This window comes from Molothrus aeneus, chromosome 4 (assembly GCF_037042795.1).
Source record: "Molothrus aeneus isolate 106 chromosome 4, BPBGC_Maene_1.0, whole genome shotgun sequence".
Taxonomy (NCBI): domain Eukaryota; kingdom Metazoa; phylum Chordata; class Aves; order Passeriformes; family Icteridae; genus Molothrus; species Molothrus aeneus.
Window position 1 is genome coordinate 55,048,236 of NC_089649.1, and position 23,996 is coordinate 55,072,231.

General features: G+C 37.2%; 1 protein-coding gene across 1 annotated transcript in view; it reads right to left on the reverse strand.

Moving 5' to 3' along the window:
• Nucleotides 1-23,996, reverse strand: part of RBPJ (recombination signal binding protein for immunoglobulin kappa J region) — a 53,375-nt gene that overhangs the window by 18,631 nt on the left and 10,748 nt on the right. Inside the window, exon 2 of the mRNA XM_066549176.1 lies at nucleotides 2,491-2,529. The gene's annotated coding sequence lies outside the window, so the exon portion shown is untranslated. The remainder of the gene's footprint in view (nucleotides 1-2,490; nucleotides 2,530-23,996) is intronic.

The window sequence follows — 23,996 nt, forward strand, 5'->3', positions numbered from 1 at the left end:
ATTTATCAGGAATTTATATGAAAAGATAAAACCCTACGCAAGAAGGTTTTTTTGTTTGGTTGTTTGGATTTTTGTCTTTTTTTCTGTGAACTGTGCCAACTATTGAATTCCCTTAGGACAGATCTGGAAAACCAAACATTTCTAGTGAAAAAAATCATGGAAAATACAAAGCAGTATTTTATTGACCAGGCCTTTTCCAAAAGAAATCCCCACACAGTTTCATAGAGAAAAGCAAGTAGATTGAGCCAGGGCTGGGTTGGACAATGACAACTCAGCTTTGCTAATGACGTTTTGCAAATTCTTGTGTTTGTCACACCTGCAGAGGACATGATTAATGTCTAGTGATTAGTGAGCTGATTTTCTGTGTAAATACCAGGATATAAGAACAGAGAATAGACTTGAACTGCTGTTTCAAATTTGGACTAACTTGATCTATTTACATTTGACATTGATAAAACTGATGTTTATCCATGAAAGTACAGCTGGAAAAACTGTTTCAAAGCCCACAGCCTTACTAATTTACAGTAAATTTAAAAATTTACTAATTTTTAAAGAGTATATTTTAAACTCCAAAACACTGTGAAATTATTATTATACACTTCATTATGATATATATTAGCTGCATTTAAGTTGTTTAAAAACTTTTAATCTGACAATTTTCATACTAAATTAAGAACATCTGTTGTATTAAAAACATTGACAGGACTACTATTAAACTTGACTACTATCAAACCCAGCAACCCACACAAGAAAACTGCTCAATGTTACCTAATCTTTATTTAGCATTGTATGAGGAAGAAAATTTGTGTTTTCTATTGGTCTGTTTCTACAGTGGATTTGTACGATCCAAGCTCCTGTGAGAACAAGTGATGTTCCCCCTCCGACCCCTCCCACTGATATCTTATGTGACATTTTTCATTATTCAATGCTAAAATTCTTCATGAAGGCAGTATTAGTTCAGTTTACATCTAAAACTAACTGGCACAGTATGAACAGAGTAGTGTAGTTCTGCTGGAGATTATTAGTCAAACCAGACAGCCTTTAAACAAAAAACCCACAGCAATTTTCCAATAATTGAACTAAATGCTTTTAAGGGTTTACAGACACATTTTCAGCATTGCATAAACAAGTCAATCTTAAAAATATGGGTGACAGTTGTTCTGTTTCAGCAGTTTTCTCTTCAGAGGAAAGTTAGGTTGTTTGTTTCCAACCTCTATCATCACAGGAAAGGTTTTCAAACTGCAGTTTTGAAGGATGGCTGGCACTTCTAAATACTCACCCTGCATTCAGGAAAAAGCAATGAGCATACCTAGTAGCTAAAATCCTGCACATAAAATTCAGAGTAACTATAGTAAATAGAAAACTTATTTAAAAGCTCTCATTGCATAGTAATTTCTTTTTTTGTTGCTCTTTTTGAAACATAGAAGATACATTCTATTTTTGTTCATTTTTTTAAATGAAGGAAGATAAATTCTATTAATAACTTCAGGGTTATAGTATAGATGCTACTACTCAAGATGGAAAGCAGCTCATAACTTAAACCATAGTATCTTCAAATATCCCTGAAGACTGCCAGGCCAACAAGCAACCACCATGTTTGTTCAAATACCTGTAAGCCAGTACGGGTCAATTTTGCATTGAAATGAAGTTTAATGACGACAAGCTAACCTAAAACGTACCCAGAAATGCAGTGAGACAGATATTCACAACACAAAATGTAAATATTCTCCCCCATCATGTGCTAACATAAGGTATCATTTCATTCAAAACAGAGGCTGTCAGGGTGAGAAGAGGCTTCCTCTATCACCACACAAAACTACAAAAACAAATGGCACATCCTTTTTTGCTTTCAAGCAAATAGTGGATTTTAAAGCCAGGAGCTAATTATAATTGGCCCAGTTGGTGGCACAGAATAATAAATATTTGCATAGACTGTGTTAAAGCAGTTTGAAAAAAGAAGGTGACTTCTTAACAGTTTGTATTGTATATACATCCCAGGCAGGCCAGGAGCAAATCAAGCACTGTACTCCAGTCACCCTAAATACTTTCCAGAATGGATTGACTTGATAGTTCTATTTGATACTCTCTGATTATTTGGGGTTCATCAAAAATTGGTTCCGATCACTCGTTGACAACACCGTGTTCAATTCTGGCAGCAAAAAGGTTTGCATAACCTCACTTTGACTCAAGAAACAAATCACCTCATTCCTGAGGATTTAAAAACAAGCAGATCCACATCCTACAATATAACCGACAATAACTGATACATGAAGTCAACGCCATTTCTAAAAATGCATTTTGAGTTTCATATTAAAAATAAGCCAGTGTGTTAAAAATTGTACTTCTGGCTGCTGCTTGCATATATAACTGAAAAGCTTTGATATTTAAAATTCTAGGGTCAGCAACCCACAAATTTTTAACCTAATTTCTCTGGGAATGCAAGGAGTAACTTCAGAAAATTGTTAAATACTGAGTTTCTTTAATGCTTACCTTGTGAGCCGTTTCGGTTGAGGTCGCTCTCCAAATTTCCTGAAAAAAAGAAGTAGTTGCTAATTTAAATAGAAGTGTTTAGACATAATCTTATGGTAAGATACTATCCCAATTTCACAATTCTTGAAATTGTATTAGAATTTTATGTCTTTTCTTTGCAACTTCCTAGATAAGAACACTATTAAAGTATTAACCACCTCCTTGCAACTGCTTTTCCCACAACACCAGAGGCTTTTTTGAATTTGAACACTAAGTAACTTTCTTTGCTGAAGTCACATTTGCTCTCAGAATCACTTCTGGAAAGTTCAGACATCACAAGAAAGTAAAGAAGCAGAAGATCTTTGCCATAGAATTGACCAGCAGTGCCATCAACAAGCAGTTACTGTAAACATACAGAAATTAATGGACATATCTGTGTTGACAAATAAGTGAATGCTTTCCACCAGGACAATTTCTCAAAAATCTGTTTTTCCTTTGTGACTTCTTACAAAAAGGATGACAACATTTTCATACATGCCAGTACAGAATTACAGGAAAAATCTCTCCTATGGAATGCAGCCAAGCTTGATCCATAAATAGCCTGCAATACACTCAAGCTTTTTTCACCATAAAGTGTTTTGAGACAGCTGTACTTCTTTCAGTGCTTCAACACCATCCTTGACAGGAAGAATACTCTTTACACTATGCTAAGACTTTCCACGAAAGTCTTTATTTACATAAGACACAAATTAACACATGGCAGATACATTTTCATTACCAAAACCACCCTCAGATTAGAACTAAATGGTCAGGTAAAAGATCTGAAAAAAAGAAGGCTGCACCCAGCAATGTACATCTGCTAATCCTGGTGAGGAAGTGCAACCACAAGCTAAAATGATGCCAAAGACGGGGGGGAAAAAACCCCCAAGAAACCCACAATGCAAAACCAGAACGGCAAAAAGACAGGCTTAGTTTAACACCTTTTTGCCTAAAAATAAATAGAGACATAAGAGACTGTGCTTTTACTGCCAGTGTTCATAAATATCTCTATGACATGCCAAGTTCATTTTATAGGTGGGCATAGCTTTCCCCTTCATGTTTCCTGGATAGGGAAAAGAACCCTTTCCTACTATTGTCCTACAAGAGTTGGAGGCTCCCTAGGACAAGAATTTGATCATTAAGTGATGTGACAAGAAACTCCCCTGTTCGTGCAATGGATCTGTCCTGGACTCTACAGCTACTGATGGTGGAATGATTACATACATTCCAATTTAATTTCTGTAATCCCAGAAATGTACAAATATGTAACTATTATCATTCATATAGCTGAGCTAAATAGCACTCTCCTGACAGGGCAGTGACAACATTCAGCCAATTTTAAAGTTATTTTTCAAGACTTGAGAAATATGTCTTCTAAAATACTGGCAGTCCACACAGAGGAACTGAATAAATGACACAAAGCCAGATTTTCTTTTCAGCTTAAACAATGAAATAAAAATTTATTTTTCCAACCAAACAGAAATTCCCTTCATGTTTTACTTTGTTGTTGTTAGTATATAGTTCACTTCTCTGGCTTGCTTTTAATTGTAAATGAAACCAGAATTCTTGCTGCGAGATTTGTTTTCATAAATTTTAAATTTTGAGGTCTACTGGACACAAATTTAATTTATATTTTTCTCTGTGGTATGCATCACTGCATAGACATATCTGTAATGCAGAAAAGGTAACTAGAAAACCCTAACAGCTTTGCAGTTTGGCAGAGGGAAAGTTTCATCCAAAGCCTTTCTGCTTCTAGCCCTTCTCTTTTCAGGATCTGCCTAGCTACCTGCTGAGCACAGCCTGTGCCTCTGATTTTCCCTGGATAACAGTGTGAGTAGGTGTATATCCCAACTCCCCCATACTGTCTGTGTAGCTGCTGTTCTCCCATGAAGGCCCAGGATCATCCTGTTTGACAGAGGCTCTGTGACTCTGAGCAGAGAACAGACTGCCTTAAAGCAATACTCTCCAAACAATATCCCTATAGATTAGCTCCCTGCTTTTGAGCAGAACTACTGTCTTTGTTTCAACCCCTCTGGCCATTTCAATTCACCACAAAAAAAAATGAAGAGGTGCTTATCTTGGAGGAAAGAAGGCATTATGCACACCACACTTACCACTTGTACTGTGACCAAGAGATCCAATCCAAGATGAGGACCTTAGTACACCAGAAATTGCATTAACACAAAAAACGCCTTATAGACAAAACCTCACACTGCCCTAAGGTAACACACACCCTTGCAGATCTGGAGTGCAGCAGATACATTCCCCTTGCACATACACTTAATTACTAAAAAGAGTCTTATTAACAAGAGAGCTACACAACACAGTTGCAATTACTGAAAGAAATAAATCCCATGTTTTCCCTTAGTCAAATCTTCAACATACAACACAGGAGAAAAGTACCAAAATCCCCATTCTTCAGAATCAGAGCTGAAGCACTGAGTCACTCTGGAGATACACAGGGCAAACTGATCTGATGCTCAGTGCAGTACCTCCCTAACTCATACACCAGCTTTCCCCAGCCTCCTCCACACAAAATGAAGTTATTTATGTCACTGTAATCAACTTGTGAAGACATATAAATGCTACCCTTAGCAACATGAACCTTTCAAAGAGATGATGTAATTTGGGTAAACCTTTTATTATTCTTTCAATATACACTATAGAGAGGTAGAATAGGAGGAAATTGCATCTTGATATTTACTTTAAGTCTCATGTTAACTCTTTCTAAATGAAATTCAGTGACTTTTCCTCAATAATGTTGTCTTGACAGATGACTGATGGTTATGTACCATAGCCATGGTGTCAAAGAACAGCCTTTTCCTGCATCAGTACAAAATAATTTCAAATATCCCATAAATATTCACCTCCCAAGCTCAACAGCAGTAGTTAAAAGAAATTAGAATTCAAAAATGATTAAGACTGAAATAGGAAACAGAAACATCACCATGTCATGGCATTATTCTGCCACACCTTCACAGCTCTGAAAACTTGCAGCAGTGGAAAAAAGTTCTCAGAGTAATAAAAGTTAGCATGAAAGTCAGTATGAATAATCAATAGTTTTTGTATCCAATTGGCTAAACCTCCAGCCTTCAGTGAGAGTATGAGAGAAAAGTGACAAACAGATGCAAAGATCTAAAAGACTGATAAAATATATGCAAAATGTGGAAAGGATATAGTTATTCTCTGCTGTCTCACAAATACAGGAATTGGGAAATATATCCAACACCAAAAATTTAATTTATATTTTTTTTTCCTTGCTCTACAAACACAAAACTAAGTTGTAAAACATAGTGCTAGAGAATATTGTGGAGGCTGAAAGCAGAAGTAAGGTCAAAAGACTAAACAGAAGCCTGATACAGAACTCAATTAAATTCTATTCAGTATAATGACCTGTTTTTTACAACCTTGTCCTCAGGAAAAGCTTAAGTATGTTCTACCAGCAGCAAAGAAAATAGCGTGAGTTTAAAAAAACCCAAACCAGTCTACATTTACCCTTTTACATTCTTTCCTTACTCATCCATTACTGATGACTAGGCAGGCATGGATCAGTATATATACTCCTATGAACCAGATATATTCCAAAGCAGCAAGTGCATTCAAGATGCCAGATTTTCAGTCACACTACAAAACTCAAATATACAAACATGACACAGTTGTTTTTTTAAAAAGTATCACACATATTTTGTTTAATGGTTCATCTGGTTTATTTTTTCCATGTTTGCAAACTGAAGTAGAGATGTGTACTGACGATATAACCTGAAGGACAGAAACTATCAGCAACTTCTACACAGAAGACTAAGAATCTTTTAAAGTCTTCTGATGTTAAGACAGATGAAAATGCAAGAAACACATTCTATCTATGGTTTTGTACTAAATGACATCCACTGCACAAGCTGTGACTGTTGCTATTCAAACTTTCATATTTGACTGGCATGCTGAAATATGAGCCAGTTCAGACACTACATGGTTACCTGTCAGACATGACAGAGACTGCAACACTTTTCTTATGTACACTTTCACTGGATTTCACTGTTCTGGAATTTCTTCATCTATTCAGTATTTCTATTTCTCTTTTTTTTCATCTTGAAAATATGCAGATTCATGAATAACAAATATGTACACGAGAGGAAACTAAAAATGTATCATAATTCTACTCTTGCAGAGGTTATTAGACAAGATAAATATATGTAATTTGAAGTCCTAATTACAGGCTATGTATCATTATATTTGAATGCTCACCAAGTTCCTTTAATTTGCTGGGTTTTTAAAATTTTACTATCCAAGACTAAGTGCTCTTTCAGGTGTCCTGTATTGAGATTATAGACATACAGTTAAGTTGCTGTGTCATTCACATCAGGTCAAGCTGTATTTATTAGTATATCCTAACACACTGTACTGGAAACATGAGTGAGAGCATTAGTCACACCATAACCACTTGCTATTGGAGCAAGTTATACTTGCCCTAATAATTCTTTTCCCTGTCCTGTTTTTTTTTCCAACCACCAGTTAGTATTCTATTATTTCCTGTATTTTGTTTTCTGATGCTTTGCATAAATTATATCGCTTCCATACTTTGCACTGTAGGCATAGCTCTTTCTTCAATACCATATCCCAAATAATTATTTTCATTAAGCAAGTCCCAGTTTGCCATTTAAAATGCTTTTCCCCATTCACAGAAATGTAAGGAAACATAGTCCTTCCCCTTTTATCTCTTTCTGCCCTTCAACTAAGTATGGAAGTTAAGAAGTAAAGTAACACTAATCTTGTCAGTACAGTAGGTAGTTTTACTCAAACTCTTAAAATTCTCAGGTTAGGTAAACACATGGCACAATATACAGGATAAGTTTCAAATGTCTTTAGACAATACAAAATGTGAAATCCTATTTGGAATTCCTAGCTCAGATACAATATGCACTACTATTTTCTATGGCTGCAGGAATATGAATTTTCACTTTTTTCAGCATCTATCAGTAGTTGTATGCCTTTACTAAACTTGCCAAACTTCTTTTGTTATACAGTCTTATTTTCTGGACATAAATGATCTGGCTCTTTTTTCTTTTTATTCAATGGTTCTATGTGTCAAGCGAACTTTGGACGGAAAGATAAATAAATGAAAATTACCAAAACAGTTCTGCCATTCGCAAGAAAAAGAATTATAAAAAAAAATCTCTACAAAAATCACATGCTATCCTATCTTCAACACTGACTGAAGATCTATGGTCACTGAACAGCACTAGCATCCTCCTGCCTGGAATATGAACTGCAAATTTTTCCGGTACTGGTCTTCAGCCAAGAACATCATTTTAACAGTCCCTGAGAAAGACCATTCACCTTCATGTGCTGAGCACAGAAGCCTTAAAAAAATATTTCCACAACATACAAATAGAGACAAACTTCAGCAATTAGGTATTGCATCTTCACTTGTCCTATGGATTGACACAATTTTTGGCATCTAGTCAGAATAGCATGGATCTTTCTGTAAATGGTCTCCAGAGAAGCAAAATGCAAAAGGGAGTTGTCAAATTCAACTACAGCAGAAACAACAGCTGAGCAGAAAGCAAGTGTGTTGGAGAGGCCAACATGGGGGAGCAGCAGAAACAGCATGGACTAGGAATGGGAAGACAGGAGCTGCAAACTAAGACTTGCTAAATGAAAAACATGGACCTGAGACCACTATGGGAAATGGGGTACCAGAAAAATCTGTGGCAAGGCAAAACATTCAAATTTAACTCCAGAATATACAACGTGTAGTAAAAATACACTAGTTACTGTTTTCTGTGTCAATTTTTTTTTTTGTGACAGAAGTTTCTCTGGTGTCTTAAAAATTTCAACACTGAAAATAAAAGTAAATACTTTCCTTACCCTGAAGAATCCAAAAGCATTGTATCCAAAAGCAGGCTGCCCAGAAGGCTGCTAGATGCCCCATCCTTGGAAAACATTCATTGGACAGGGATCTGAGCAACCTGATCTGACTGAAGACCTCCCTGCTTGTTGCAGGGTATTTGGACTCCATGACCTTCAGAGGTTCCTTTCAAAACAAATATCCACGTGTTGAGATCTCTATTTCCTTTCTGCCTTACACAAGTATGAAGAGATCATGTGCTGCTTTGTTGCTCATAGGTCACTAAACGATCCAGGTGCGTATTTCCCCATCACCATCAGATGGGTGAAGAGAAAAACATGAATAAAGAGCAAGAAAACTTAGATGTTGACATCATATAATTGTTTAACATAGAAAACAGAAGTGGAAGTAGAGAAAACCAAAGTGAAATGGGCCACTCACCACCACCCATGATCAATATCAAGTCACTTCCTAAGCAAAAGCTGGGTAACCTCCCTAAATCCCACTGCCCTCCAATTTATTGCTGAGCATGACATTATATGGCATGGAATATCTCTTCAGTTCATTTGGGTCACCTGCCTGGCTGTATGCCTCCCAGTAACTTGTACCCCCCTCAGTCATTGTGGGGGATCAGACAGCAGGCAGAGTGAAAAAGAGAGAAGGCCTTGATGCTGTGCCAACACTGTTCAGAAAGAGCTGAAATATCAGGGTGTTATCAACACCGTTCTGGTCACCAAGAACATGGCACCGTAACAGCTGCTAGGAAGAAAATTAACTCTGTCCCAGCCAGACCCAGTGCAATGAGAAAATAAAATCACATGCTTTCTGCATGGGAAACAAATGCCAGATTTTAAAAAGGCACAGAGTGCCCGTTTATTGGAAAAGTTTCACCCCCTAATACCTGACTGCAAGATCATTTCCAGCTGGACCTATTCACTTCCTGGTGCTTTTGACTCATGTAGCAAAGGCCTAACATCATTCCTGAACACTAAACTCAATTCTTTCTTTCTTAGTCCTGCTATATCACAGTACATGACACAGTATTTGGTGCAGAACATGTTAGAAGAACTCTTTAATAGGCTACAAGAGATGACTATAATACCTCAGTATGGACTTTGGAAAAAATCCCCAGACAAATGCCACAAAGAAACTGGCCTTTATGGAACTTACCTCACACTTTTCAGTTCAATGGTTTCAGTTCCATCTCCCAGAGCACAAATGTCTCAACATTGTGATAAGTAAGATATGGTAATCACTAATTTAAGACAGTAAAAGACCCAGAGTATTAAATATAGAAATTAAATACAGAATAGAGTGATCAAGGAAAGTTTTTACTTCCTTAGAGGAGATCCAAGGGAAACAATGCTTGAAACAGGAGGAGTCTAATAAAAGAACTCCAGATTTTTATATAGTCTTTGGCAATGTCTCAGACAACATTATGAATTCAGAAATAAAGAAAGTAAGAAAATCCACCCTCTGCTCTCCAACGATATGAAGTGACAAAGAAGTCTGGTGAGAAGCTCAAGTTAAGTCCCAACACTTCTAATACCTATCAAACACCTGGTATCCCACAAACCATTATGTGTGATAGGATTGGGGAAGAAAAAATACTGCCATTTCAACTACTCTTAAGTGCATTTCAGCCAGGAGTGCAGCAAAAGAAATTCCTGTGCTTCACTTAACTCCAGTTCTAAAAACAGTGTCAATGTCAGGTGCAACCTTTTCCTAGACCTCTTACAATGTAACTTGTGAACAAACAACAAGAGTTTGTAACTTAAAAGTCACACAAAAGCCTTTTAAGGAAATAAATTAAAATAAGAGAAGTAATTTACAGGTATTTTTTATCATTCTCCCTCAGCTTTAAAATAACTGCTATATATCTGGAAAGCTAGAAAGTCTGTCAAGTGTTTGTTCAGCTCTTAGCACCAGATATCCAGACCCTCGTTGTAACAGACTCTCTACTTTCTACCATGAGAAATGAAATTTTCAAAGAATTAATTTCAAGTTATTTTGCAATCTGTTACCACAAACTCACTACACTACAAGCTTACCAGTATGGGATCTCAAGGGTTTTCTTGGCCTACTGAGGTTATCTAAGATCCAGGAAAGTGAAGTACTCAGGTTTCCATTCAAAGTTTGAGGATCAATATAAAAGTATTCCTTTTCAGCCACTAACACAGACATCATCTGAGAAAAGCTGAAAGATGGATTTAAGCAGCATGCTGGGACTTTATTTTCTCTTTCTTTTAATTGTCTATCCTCTGCCTATTTCCAGCTTCAGTTTGCTTACCATGGACAAATTAGTGAATAACTGAAGAAGCACTGAGGAAAATTCATATTTGTGGACTTTTAAAATGCATGAAATTATCAAAGCAAACATATGCAATGGTGCCCATGTACAGGGCACACTGTGATCCCTTAATTTGGCATTTGCTAGAAACACTACCTTTGGATTGAACAGAATAGTACAACTTATATGGGAAGAGTCGGCCACTCCACATCAGACTTGTTTTGGTTTCACAGATTTCTACATTTAGGATAACATGTTACATCAACTGCAAAAGCAGGTGTACATTTTAAAACACAGGATATTCTGTCAATATAGGTATACTTTTCTGTGCACAGATTTTGGTGAAGACAAAATGTAAATGCTGAAAATATTTTGGTGCACTCACCTACACAGCCACAGTCTATTACAAACATTTTAGAACACAACTCAAGAGGGAAATGATCATGTGTAACTAGAAAACATTTTCCCATCTGGTGGTTTCACAGACCCAAAGAGGAATTCCTATGTATTGAAAAAAAGGGCCATTTATGATCCAGCATGAGCTGGCAAATAAAGACTACCACATTTCTCACAGTGGTTGGATCCACAGCACTTTAACATGTTTCCTCTAAGAGATAACTGCTGGATTTGATTTCTGTAAGTGCATCTTATTCCACACTGATATCCTTTATTTTTAAATGAATCTGAAAATAGCACACTGTTATGATATATCAATGCTAAAAATGCAGTGCTCAAAAAAGTGGTGATCTACAAGTTTTACACAGGATTAAAAAGCCAAAACACCTCACGGACACAATTTCTAAGAGATTAATGCAAAACACATATAATTTTATATAAGAATTCAGTTAACATGGAAGAAAACACAAGCAATTACCTATGCTCAAACTGAAGATTTCACACTGATCTTCTCCATGGATGAAGATGTTAAATAAATGAACCATACCAGTGGCTAAAAAAATGCCACCAGAAGGAAAATTTTATCTTCTCCAAAACAAAATGGGTTCAATATACACAAGTCTGATTATGGGAAACAAACAGTTGTATTACCAGTAACATCCAGCACTAAGCAACCTCCACATTGGAAACAAACTAAAGAACTAAAATAAACTAGCTAAAATTGTCAAAAGAAAGGAGAGATGACGAGGAAGTAATTCTTACCCAGTCTATACTCCACAGCCTACAGTTCATTCTTCACAACACTTCTCAGGCAACTCCCCCTCCACGTCCCACAAGCTTTTTGGGGTTTTGCCCTCCACTGATTTTTGTAGGTTGCTGTAGCTTAACGCCATACAGTCTAATGTCCCCCAGCATACCCTGTATTCCTAACTATCTGCATAGCATCATAGGGTAAGGAGTCTTTAAATCCTTAGACTACTCACACCCTAAATAGTCCATTGTCTTGTTCTTCTAAAATATCACACAGCTGAGGTACAGAAACTGCTGAAGATATGCCACCTATCTCCCCCCCCTGCTGCTCCCTCTAGACACAACTATGTCCATAAGTGTGATCTTCCCAAGGCTGATGAAGTCAACAGACTGACTGACAGCATCCAGCTCACCCATCCCAGGCTGGCTCATCCTTCAAGATGAACACACACGCTCTAACAGAGTCACACGCAGTCATCACTCTCACTTTTGCCTGCCAGCAGCACTTTGGCCCTGATTCTCATTAGGGTGTCTACTGTAATAAATATTGCTATAAAGACTTTGTCCTGAAGGTTAGAGTTGAATTAAAAGCTGACCTATTTTTAAAAATAAATACAGTTTTCATATTCACATACAAAGAACCAATCTCAGCCAACTTGCTTTGAAACACTATTGACACAAGGTACCCTCTTTCTTATCCATCCTACAAAAAGAGATAAAATTAATTAAATCCACACCAATCAAGAATGTCTAACAGACAAGAACAATAGATTTCTACTACTCCTGAAGTCCCTTTCTCGTCTGTAAAGAGTCAATGATGGGTGGTCCAACTGCACTGTGACTCTTTGGAAGCAGGGGGCACAGCAGCCCCTGAAATCACAAAAACAGAAGGTTTTTTTATCAATACACAAAACATTCCCCCTCTTCAACAACAACAAAAAAAAAGACCCACCTGCTCCAGGGTGAATGCCACCAACCAAGCACTATCACATCTTTGTACTGCATGATTCTGTCCTGCCCCCAACTATACCTAAAGAATTTAAGCCCCCCAAGACAGGGAGCATGTTATGTGTTTGAAACAAGTCTTCTACTCTACAGCACTGTACACACTTTTGGCACTGTATCAAATAATACTGACAAAAATACAACAGAAAAAGCTCTGCTTCACTTAGTCACGCCCTCTCGCTGCAAGTCCAATTAGAAACTCCCTCTCCCTTTTCTCACCTGCTTTCATCCTCCCACACTGCTCTCATTATTGTCCTCTTTTCCAATCCCCATAAAATCACAGAACCACAGCTGCAATTTAAATAAAAGCTTGCACTGTATCAGTAAGCAGGCTCACTTTTTAACAACTTAGAGAAAGTAAACAAATTCACTTCTTTATAGCAGTCTAGCTAGATATGGAAAAAAGCCCTATGCAGTAATCATTACACTTGTATATGACTCTAAAAGTCAAAGGTCTTGTCCAAACAGGACATAATTTTAATCAAGACAGCATTCACACAACTTTGCCACACTAAGTGAGGTAAGGAAGTCAGTAATGATAGCTTGTTTAATGAGGAAGTACCAAAACATAGCCCTGGAGATGTGATTTCCCTGTTTTTGCTTTGAGCTGTAGGTACCTACAGCAAGGAGCTAGCAATTCAAAGATCTCAGGTATACTAAAGAACTTAGATACTATCACCTTAAAGGATAAAGCCACTAAAATGTAGGAGTGGTGTAGAATGTAAGAAACATAGTAAAACATTAGTCAATTTATTATGATTCCTTCACATTCACATGCTATTATTTCTTTTTATTAATTGCCTAATAACATTGGCTCAAATATTTAGTGGAAACTGTAGACTTGGACACATGTACCTTAGCAACTGACCGAGTTATTAGCTTGAAAAATCGGCATGCCAACAGAATCCCAGTCCCTCAAACACAGTATAATCTGGCTCAGCTATTGTAACTGCATAGGGAATGTGCTCATTAGTTTTATCTTCATCCATTCAAACCAAAAGAGAGTGGATACTTGGAAAAGGGAAAACACCTGCACATTCAGTTCACAAAACTGACTATTAAAGTAATGGCAATGCATAAAATCAGCCTGGAGCATGATTTTACACAAAACATCCCACAGTCACAGCTTTCATTGACAATGACTTTGCCCAGCTTATGATTACTAGAACTCTTCTTGTCCATCTGACACAGGAAATTTTCCTTGGGATCTCACTTTGCACATCACCTTTGAATACACACTTCACAAGCAATCTTGACTCTTATTTCGTAAGAAAGTGATTATATATCCCCTACTAAACCGTAATTTAAGTATCAGCAAGTCCTCAAAAACAAGCAGTTACCTATTAAAAAATTAAATTTCTAAATATGGCAAGAACAGAGTTCTTGAGTATCAAATCAGTGCTTTTTAGAGTTACTACTGGCCCATAACTGCAAGTAAGATTTAGTCTGAAGAAATGTTTTTAGAAGCATGAGGGAAAAACTACTAAGTGACTGATTATTATCTCTGTTGCCTGATTATTGGGAAAAAAGTCACAAATTAGAAATAAGAGGAGACTTTTTCAACCACTTTCCTACCAATATAGGAACCCAGCACTATAGTCTAGTACCTAAGGATTTGTTCAACCTTCATTTCAGTGACTGAATGTCTGCAGTGTTCAAAGGACAGTTTCTCCTCTGTAAATATAATTTCCATCCTTAACTAGAAGTTAAGCAGATATTCTGTGCAGAAAATAACTTTTAAAAAAGTGAATAAAAAGAAGGGAAAAAAGTTAAGGTTCATTGTTTTCTCTGAACCACCACCATTCACTGTAATATCAAAAATATGTAACAGGAGAAGTTGTGAATGATTTTATAAGGAAGTGGTAAGGAACCATATTAAATTTGCAAAGGTAGAAGATTCTCAAAAAGCCAGACTAACCTCACTCACCATAAGGGCAAATAGGTATTTCTTTGGAACACCTCTTTAGGAGATAACAGGTTCTTGATTGGTACAGTCATTGGTCAGCTTCAAAATCTCTAACCACCACTCTAATAGAGTAATGGGATAATCACTCTTCCATGTCCTTTTCCTTACCCTATACCCTCATAAACAAAGGAGCTTTATTGCTACAGCAACTATGAGCAGAAAAACGAGAATGGCCTAATCTCTCTAAGGGGCTTACTGTCCCTGCTCCAAGCTCCTCAACTCACTTGCCCTGCACCACCTGCGGCGCTCAGACCTCCAAAAGGAGCTAACTCAGTCCATCAATCTGGCACACCACTAATACATGGGGAAGCAGGAGACAGGGAAACCAGTCATGTTGGTTGCAGAAAGCTGTTTGGTCACCTCAGCAAACTCAACTTCAACAGAAGCCAAAAAAGATTACTGGAGCAGCTAAGCAAGCCTGTAACTCTCATGGGAAAGAACTATAACACAAGAAAACACACAGAGAATCCATTATGGAAAATGACTTGCAAAATGCAAGACTTAAGCAAAAAAAGATCTCAACAAGAGACTAACATTCTTAGTCAAAGTTTAGCTTAGGATACCTATAAGACTCTCAGCCCAATCACAGTCAGAACTTAATGCAAAATGACAGCTAAGTAAACTGGCATCTCTAAGGTTTAAGCAGAGCAACTCTGACAAGTCTTGCTGACAGTTTAAGTCACCACTGTCTCAAATGCCTTTCCCACCTCCCTGCTAGGTCAGGGCAAGCAAACGTGCCTGTATCCCAGCTGCTCCAGTACACAGTTGGACTGTGGCTTCAGAGGCAGCTGAGCTGATTTGTCACTGCCAAACAGGTCTTGCCTGCCAGCTTCCCCCAGCTGCACTGACCTACCCTCAAACACCAAATTCCAGCACTTGTCAGACCTTTCCAAAGATAATTCAAATCAGTAATCCAGAAAATAACCTATATTTCTGGGGAGGCCAGAGATGGAAAGGGGAAAGGCTTCACTGATTCAATCACAAAGCCAGTGAACGCCAGCACCACCTCACTGCAACCAACAGGCACACTCAGGAGAATGTGACCACCCTCTATGGTAGCAGGGCACTGTTAGAAACCTGGTACACCCCCACCTTCAATTTAGACCCATTTAATATTATTATAAATACTGTAAATAATGGTAATAATAATAACAATAATAGCAAAAGGCCAACAAAAACCAGTTCATACACTCCCTCAACTGGTCTTGTTTTAGGAACTGTAAGCTCTGACAGCAGTGCCTAGCCCTCCAAAGCAAGTTTCAAGAGCCATTTTTAAGTATCTTTACTGTATTCTCACACTTCTGAAACACACCTCTAAGAAATGGGGACAATTCCCTATCATCTCCCTCCTCTGGCAACTCAGTCATTTTTAGTCAACTTTTTTATGCAATATAATTTCTTTTTTTAAACAGTGTCATTACAGTATGTACCCTCTCCTTTCATTCCCTTTCTTCCTCCAACTTCTACACTGTGAGCCTTCAAAATGCAGTATGGAAGCAGCTCCTTATAGTCAATAAAAGTACACTGCTAGAGTTCTATAAGATTATTTCTCTGAACAATGTCTCATCCATTGATCCTAGACTTGTAAAACAATTCAAAAATTGTATCAGTATGCAAGCAGAGAACAGATTATCAGCACTTAAGCAGGCTGCCATGCCAACAGTAATTTCCAAACTTGTAAATAAAATTTATCTCCTCAGTAGATTAGAATGACACAAAACCTGTGCATACATAAACCTTTTAACCAAGCTGTGTTTGGCATCAACCTGTGTTAGAAAATTATAGGGTTTCCTAGATATCAGATGTTTTCTTGCATCACCCAGGAATTACATGGTTACACTAACATTAACTGGGTGCAGCTGTAAAATGAGCTGTCAGTATCCTAGAATTAATCAATCTCAAGTGTATTGTTTCGTAATTAAGCTTATGAATACATCATCCCATGAATATAAAAACAGCAACAATAAACACATCCCAGAAAAGAATGAGAATTAGAAAGCTCTTTTCTAACTTTCTAAGACAACTAAATCAGTTGGAGGCCTTCTCCACTGTTGGGCTTTTTCCCTGTAATTGTGCTGAAGGTCTCTAACTGGGAAGCATTTAATATAAGCAAATTATTCTTAAACCTTTAAAGTCACATAACTTGCACAGACAGAAAAATTAGGCAATATTCCATCTACAGTTTACAAACCTGTGTTTTAAGAAAAACAGTTGTTCTAAAAGATTCAAAAGCTTTGGACTTTTTGTCACTGTTGTTGAATTAATTTACAGTTAAATTCTAAGTTTCTAAGATAGTAAATTATACTGCAGCTACAGCCCCAGCAATAATTAATAGAGCATTCCAACACAGGAAAGACAGAAATTCATCCTGCCATTTAAAAAATGCTTGAAGGAGAGAGGTGAAAATATGTAAGTACAACAAAAACTATATTTCTATAAATTGTTTAAATTTTATAAGCTAGAAGTTCCTTCTAATTATTGCCAGTTCTAACTGTAAAACTAAAATATTTGGAAACAAATTGTAAAGAGAAATATAATCTCTACAATGCCTACCATCAAAGATGATAATACTTTTAACAACTGTTATGGTAACTGGGTCAATGATCCCTGTACAAGATAATTAAACAGACACTGCAATAATAAACTTTTACTCCTCCTTATCGCAGTGCATTTACAATAACCATATGAAAAGATTAGATTACATGGCTGGAATGTCAGCAAGCTAACACCTTATCATCCTTTTTTCTGGTATTACAGTATTACAGGTCTCTTACATGGTCACACATGCTCCTATTGTGCCCTAACATCTTTTATGCAGCATTTTTCATAAGAAAAAAAATCTGAAGAGCACAAATGCAAAGCAGTTATTATTGTCAATTTTTTAAAATGGAAATTGTGTGAATCATACTTAATTCAAGGAGGCTTGCTTTTCAGGTTTGTCAAGTTTTAACTCCACACAGATGCAAATTACTGGTAAAACTTCTCCCTGCATCTTAATGAGGTACACTATAAACCATGAAGCCAATTTGAAAACAAGAATGTTCTCCTGAGACAAACTTTACTTAATGTGGGTATTCTAAATATTTAAGGAACCAGTAGTTTTTTTAAAAAATGTACCCAACAGCATTTAACTTCTGCATGATCTTGAACCTGCGACTGCTACAACTCGAGTTTCCCAGAATAACGCCTGTGCTGCCGCAATTTTTTGCAAGGATTTTACAGCATGAAAAGTGTGCCTAAGCACTCTTGTGAAGGCTCCCAACTGCTGAGCTCTGAACCCAACCTCTTTTCAAAACATTGTCTCATCCTTCCAAGAACATTCAGGCCAGAAGGGAATGTAAATTGTCAGAAGTGTCTCGAAGCACTAAACAACCAAATCTGTCATTTCAGTTAGCAGCTACCAACCCTGTCAAGTGTAAACCAACACAGGACTACCAAGTATGTAGTATGTGAAACATGCCAGCCTATAGAGACATCTCCCTCCTGAAATTTCTGCCCACTGCTGCCCCAACAGGGCAGTCTGAACTCTTCAAAGCAGAAGAAAAAAATTGACAAATGCAATCATTAAAGTTCAACAATCAGAGAGGTAACCTGAACTACAGAATGAAAACATGCAGATGGCCACGCAGCCAAGATAAATGAAGAAAAAAATCTCATCCAAAAAAAATCAAGGGATAACCTATATTAGAAGTTACCACTTAGAATTCACCATTTTAGAGAAATGGTATATTTTCTTCAAGGCATGAATTCTGAAAAATATGGCACACTCTGTCCACAGAGCAGGCTTAGTACTGTATTATTACAATTAATAAACTGATTAGCCATCCTTGCAATAACTTAGGAGCCCATAAATCTGTTTTAACTAAGTTTAAAAATAAGAAATGAGCTTTTAAAGAAAATTAAGTTGCTATGAGTTTTATGAAAACTGGAAGCTGGATAGACATTGCCTATGTCACCAAAAAGACAAAGCAGAATTTGGAAATTACTGTTTCACAGCTGATCACTTTGCATATGCCATTTGGCTAGACAGTAAGCTTATGCCTTAGATATATTAGCACTACACTTTGTCCATTAGGGATGAAGGAGTTTGTGGTATTGCTCCATAAACCTTCCTCACCATACAAGGCACAAGTGTACAGGATACAGAAGTTCCTTAGTCCTACCATTTATAGAACAACTTAAGAGGCTAAAAACCCACAAACCTGTCACATGACAAGAGAACACACACAAAATGCAGTCTAAACAAATGAAGGAAATTCAGAATACACAAGCTTTAAAGTGCCTAAATTATCTTATATAGTTGTGAGAATGATTAAATACTGTGAAGACAGCATTCATATTGAATACAGTATGTTATCTACATACTGCTCACCTAGGCATAAGAAATAGAGAAACCCTTTGCTCTGTAGTCAGATTGTAAACAGGGCATCTCCAGAACTTCTAGTGACAGTAACACATTGATGAAATGCAAATTAACTGTTGAGTTACAAACAATTTTAGAGCCCCGGCCTTAAGTGGACTTTTAAACAAAAAAAATCCCATGAGTTGCATACCAAATTTATTTATAACTATAAACCTCTTGGAACAGGTATCAAAGTTATGTTATATTTACTAGCCTGAAAAAAGCCTAATAAAACATTCTGGCAAGTTAAAGATAAACACCAGAGAAGTGTAGGACCGCGTAAATTTTTTTATTTCCCTAGTGGTTCATAGGTTGTTGTAATAATTTGGTGTGCCAAGTTAGCTATCACATTTGCTATGACAGTGTCTTGCTCTCCAGATAGATGGCATTGCTGTGGGCAGGGGAAGGACTGCTGGACTACTTGTGTGACAAGAAAGGCAGTGGGAGAAGTGAAACGTGAGCCGCAGGTTTGGAAGCCTGAGGTATTTTTCACTTCTGTTTTTTATTTTTCCATACACACAGGAAACTCCCTTGGGGGGAGGAGAAAGAACAACTTCCCTACAGCTAAATAAAAGAACATGTGTAAAACAGAGAAGCCACTCAATGTTTCTGTACCCCAATAAATAAAAATATAAAGAATCAGATAAAAACTTTAACACTGAGATTACAAAACCTACCTTTGCTAACTCCAAAATTTCTTCAATGTCCTTGCAGCAGTAGAAAATTCAAGAGATGACTGCCTCCACACACATATACATACATCATTACCTACCCTCAGAGTTCACACTGTTCCCCAGCCCCAGACCAGCATCCATCCATTCCTCTCCATTCCCTTTTGCTATTACAAAGTGAGGCAAAGATGAGGAAGAAGGACAGAGTGAAGACAATCCACTGAGGTGTGCAAGGCCTTCTGCTCCCACTGCTAGGGGATGCACAGGTTATTCTCATTCAGGCCAAGGCTCCAGCAACCCATTTCTCCATTTCCAGCACCAGGACAGCTGAAGATGAGTAAGAACCATACAAGCCTAAATGGTACCTCTCCTCAAGCTTCTCCTGTGACTATTTTCAGTTCAGTGCAAGGAAATCCCAAGGCAACTTCACATCATCAATATGATCAGTCTCAAAGAGTCATCCCATCCCAGAATCAAAATTTAGTTTTAACAGATCAGTAAATCTAGGTTCATGCAGGAGTGACACTGGAAAAGCCTGCAAATCACCCAGCTCAGCAGCCACAGATGCTCACCACTGACCAAAGTGCTGTGACAGAATGCCACTGCTATCTGAAGGTACACACAGAAACCAGCTGTCAAGTGTGGATGATAATACAAATGCTTATTAATAAAATTAGCCACAAACTTTAGAGGAAAACATAATAAATCTCTACTGGTAATTTTTCTGGGGGGAGGGGAGGGCAGCAAAGTAATGGTACTGCAGTTTTCTGGATCAAGTTAGTTTCTTGGGTTTTTTTACAAATGAAAGGATTTTCCAGTTTTCCCCAAGAGACTGACAACTGCAAAGCACAACGCCCTTTAGGAAATAAATCTTCATTAACTACACGAACAGTGCCATGACAGGCACTGTTTTTCAACCCAACAGCTTTTCAGCTATCATCCTTTTACTAGTTATAAGATCTGATTGGCCATGCCAGCACACCTTGGGACAAACCTGAAGTATACTCAACATTCAGCACACCACTCCCAAAACTAAAGGAGTATAGAGAGCTGGTTTTATAAAGAAAACCAGAGTTCACTCTTTAAGGCATACTAGAGCCCTGTTAAAAGGGCTCCCTGGACCTGCATGCCACCCAACAGCTTGCAAGCAGCTTGAGTGACAGGTGAATACAGGTTTACTTACAGGACACTGTGCCAAGACCTAGGGCACTTTGAACTTAGAGTCCTCAAGATGTTTCTAACAGCCACAATTAACTACAACACTGCAGAAAACAGACAGAATAAGCAATCAAAAGGACTGAGACAACAAGTCAAAAGCAAGTGGACAATGAAATAAACAGCCTCAGGCAGAAAAAATGTAGTGGATTCCATTACAGATTATTTGGCAAAGGAGAAGCTGATAAATGACTCAACTCTTAGGAAAACTTCATGAAGCTACTTTTGGCTTCCAAGAAAGAAATTAAGAAAGCAGCTGAAAAAAAGGAAGATGCCACAGACTGAAAGAGCAATGGTGATCTGGGACAATGCTTAAAGTGTTTGCTTCCTGTTTCTCCAACTATGGACCAGTGCTGCAAGTCTGAGTTTGAAGATTTCTTTTACCAAATTAAAAAACCTTTAACCAAAGGAGCAAGGCTGCACACATTAGCCTTGCTGGCTGGAACAATTATTCAATTCTGATATCCAAAGGATATGCCTGTTTGACTTTCTAAATTTTGTTCCAAAATGAAGTGGGGAAAATGCTTTAGACAAAGGCCTACATGAGCTGTTTAATCAGCAAAAGTAAACTGAGGCTCACTGTTGGAAGAAAAAGTGCACCATTGTTACACATCTACTTCCAGAATATCTGTATAGTAATCTTTCAAATACTTTTTTTTTTCAAAGCAAGATCAGACAAGATCAGGATGTGCATCACTAATAAAAATGCCATCTATAATGAGAACAACAAGTGTAAGAAAACTATCCTGATCAAACTGGTAATTTTTAACCTATATTAGGACACCTCGGTATGATAACATTTCTGTAGGGTTCTGAAAAGGTATTAAGAAAAGCAAATCAAATGCTTGCATTCAGAACCAGACAAAAAGAAAAGTTACTATTTTATGCAGAATGTCACACATGCTCTTTTGACCCATGTTATGTTAGAAGAAACTGTATAGTAAATATAAATCCAAGTTGTATACTAAAGTTACATAACAAACACTTTTAAGTGTATCTATATACACAGACACGCACCCACTACTTTTTGGGCAATGCTTACTTACAGAATTTAACCTGGTCTCAGCTTCACTTTGTTTGCTTTCACCACTTCCAAAACAATCCTTTCTCCCTGTTCTGTTGCTTTAGAAATATACCACGTTAAGAACAAAGTGTCCTGCTTCTCCACAGCTTTCAATATGCACCCTACAAAGCCACTAGCAACACACTGCAGTCCGTATTTATTCAAAGTTCTATTTTATCCATTCTCTTTGGAGTAGCAAAAGGATAAAAAAATAGCAGTAGTTTCCAATATATGAAGAGGATTGAAACATTTCAAAAGAAAGAAGCAAAAACCAAAACTCCTCCAAAATAAAATAATCCTTCACTATCCCTTCTTCCCCCTCCCAAAATACATTTCTTGCCTTCACAATAGTAACACTGGATCCTTCTCTGGCTTTACCAGTATAACTTAAATTTTAAGCTTCTCCCTCTGTATCAATGTTTTGTCTTTTGTTATATGAGATATCTCAGGTTCTTGAATTCTTTAGATTTTATTTTCTCTCCAATCCTCATCAGTTCTTAAGGGGGGAGACAAGTTGCATACAAGTACTTATTAGACATCCCCTCTCATGATCCAAGACACTGACAAAGTGAAGTCTCAAGTTCCCAAAAGTAAGGAATAGGGTTTGGATTTGATTTAAAACATACAGCTGTTAGATTATCACACTAGCTGAGTAGCAACAGTGATTGCTCTGTAGATAATGGTTGTGGTGATGCTCTAAGTACACCACAAGCCTTAGGGCTAGTAACAGCAAAATTTAGGGGAAAAAAGCAACAACACTGTTGGGAAGCAGTCTAAAAGTACTCCTCTGGACAAACCTAAGTGAGCATGGATTGCCCAGGAACAAAGACAATGGGGCTTACACAGAAACTTGACAGAAAAAAAAAAAACAACCCAGGGAAAATATTCTGGTGTGCTACTCCATTAAAAATAATTAAAGAGACGAAAAAAAAAAGGAAATCCAGAAGCAAAACTAATTGAGGGCTGCCCACAAAATTCAGGAGAGGACACAACTGAAAATGACTAAGCAAAATACAATACTCTCTGTTATTTCAATATGTTTTATATATGTAACAAGAGGAAGCAGAATTGACCAGATATAAAACTGAATCAGAGAAAAGAAATGTAAAGCTGTGGCTATACATGTTTTCAACTAATGTCAAACCAAAAAAACACAATATTAGCTAGGAATGCAATTTGTGTAATGGCAGAATAGTATTTTTCTTCTTAAAAATCTAATTTCATTACTGAAAAAACTGTTCTACAATCAGGGCCATTAAGCAGGAGAATACTGAACACAACAAAGAAAACATCTCAAGTGTCACCAGCAAAATCTGCTGAGTACTTCAACAACAATATCCACAATTTGAATCCTAATGACAGAGGAAAACTTTCAGTAAGTGAAGAAGTCTCTTATCTCTACAGATATAATATTCATCACTGCCTAATACCTTCTGGCAAACATAGGTCTGTTGCTTATGGTTTGGGCTTTTTTAGAGAGCTAGTCAAACTGAGAAAGATAAACTTTTAAATTTAACCTGATGCAATACTATTTCATGACTATGCAAACTGACAAATCTAACCAGTCTACTGCTAACTCTAAGTGCCATCCAGCAATATGGTGAGACATGAAGGCAGGAAGGTCAGTTCAGTTTTTCTGATTATTTACAAAGTATTTAACAACAACAAAAAAAAAAGATAATATTTTTTCCAGAAAAAACATGGAACCCAGAAACATTAGAAAAACAAGGGATATGCCTAGAGGTTTTCTTCTTCTATATTTTATTTCCATATGGAAACTAAGGCTATGTTAAAGGATTGGCTTCATACACTCTCTTGAGAGGTACCTTGAGACTATCCTCTGGGGTCACCCTCTGTTTACTGCAGTCTCAAAAGCCACATGCAG